Source organism: Alnus glutinosa, chromosome 3 (genome assembly GCF_958979055.1).
Source record: "Alnus glutinosa chromosome 3, dhAlnGlut1.1, whole genome shotgun sequence".
NCBI lineage: Eukaryota > Viridiplantae > Streptophyta > Magnoliopsida > Fagales > Betulaceae > Alnus > Alnus glutinosa.
In genome coordinates this window covers 18,488,018-18,490,016 of record NC_084888.1, presented here as the reverse complement: position 1 = coordinate 18,490,016, position 1,999 = coordinate 18,488,018, and positions in this window count along the sequence as shown.

Genomic DNA, 1,999 nt, shown 5'->3' with positions numbered 1-1,999 from the left:
AGTTGCACGCGCGTCCGGACCAAGGATGACTGACGTCCGGACGGTTGAACGATCTTTCCTTTATCGGAACTTGGAAAGAATCTAAGACTGGTCGAGTACTGAGAGGCGTCTGGACGTGCTGCTGAGTTGTCCAGACGAATGTGTTAGTATTTTTGGCCTCATCTGAAGATGACTCTGAGGATGAAGAAAAAGCTGTGGCTATGTTAGCCAAGAATTTTAGAAGACTAATGAAAGATGATCGGTTCAAGAAGAAGTTTTCTGAAAGAATAAAGAAACCTCCTAGAGAAGCTGAACCAGAGGAAGAGGAGAAGAAAGATCCAAGAGGTCCCCAATGTTTTGAATGCTCAGGCTTTGGGCATATCCAGGCTGATTGTGGGATCTTAAGAAGGGAAAAGGGAAGGCATACAACGTGACTCTCAGTGATGAGTCAGAAGAAGGCGCTCCAGAGTCTGAAAAATTTCTGGCCTTTGTAGCCCCACATGTTGAAGAAGAAGACTCGTATTACTCGGAGCATAGTGATAATGGGAAAGAGCACAAGACACTCTACCTTTTTCTTCATCTTCAGATGAGGCCAAAAATACTAAGACATCCGTCCGAACGTCTTAGCAGCACGTTCGGACTCTCGGTACTCGACCAGTCTCAGATTCTTTCTAAGTTCCGATAAAGGAAAGATCGTTCAACCGTCTGGACGATGTGATATCCCGTCCGAACGCACGTCTCCTTAAGGCAAGAATCGCAATTCAAATATCACCGTCCTGACGTCAGTCAGCCTTAGTCCGGAAGCGCGTGCAACTAATATGAAAACTGCCGATTCGACTTCAACCGTCCGGACGACTGCCTCTCATGGTCCGGACGCGCACATAGCAGATATGGAAATTGCTTGTTGAAGTTCAGCCGTCCAAACGCTCATCCCCCATGGTCTGGGCGCGCGACGCCTTATAAGGAAATTACTTGCAGTGGACGTGCGACCGTCTGGACGATGTGCCATCCCGTCTGGACGTGGCTCTTAAACAGGAAAGATTTCTCAGCGAAATTTTCGAAAAATCCTGTCGCACAGTTGTCCGTCCGGACGGCCATGACCACCGTCCGGACGGCGCCCTGCTATATTTTTCCTGACGCTCATTTGAGCCCCCAGCCTATAAATAGAGGCCCCTGGGTAATGAATTCGGTATTGAATTCCACAACTGCTCAGAGACGTTATTTTTCCTCCTAAGCCATTGTAAGTGTGATGTTGCTGCGCTACATCTGAAGTCTATCTTAGGGGTTGGCCCTAAGGTAAAGGATTCCATTGAAGACACCTTCAGGTAGGAGACCTGGTTGGGAAGCGTTCGTATTGGGTTACACGTCAGAGAGCAAGGTACGACCACTGCATCGGGTATATGTGAGTGTTACTATCTTGTATCTAGCTTTGTCTTCTGAATAGTGGAATTCCTGGGTTTGGCTGCCCCGGAGTGGTTTTTCTCTTGATTGAGTTTCTTCGTAAACAAAAATCTCTATGTCATTTACTTTCCGCTTTGGTTATTTTTGTTGACACTTTGCGCACACATTTGCCTCTTATTTAGAAGTCAATTTCAATTTTCAATTGGTTTCGGCGCTTGGTACACTCTGTGTAGATTTAATTCTTGAGTGTTATTTTTGTTCACTTCTATATTATGTCTCAAACTCTTAGTTCTGTTCCTGCCTTCGATGGTACTAACTATGGCTATTGGAATGCACGTATGCGTTTCTTTTTTAAATCTATTGATTGTTGGGGTATTGTTGAAACTGGTTGGACTAAACCAGAGGATGCAACACCTGAACTAGTCCCTCAAAAGAACGCACACCTTTCAAATGGTAAAGCCCTCCATGCTCTATGCCAGACACTTTCTCCATCTGAATTCGTAAAAATTTCAAATTGTGAATCAGCCCAAGAAGCATGGCAAATCTTGGAAACAACATATGAAGGCACGAAACTTGTTAAATCTGCCAAACTTCAAATGTTGATTTCGAGATTTGAAGA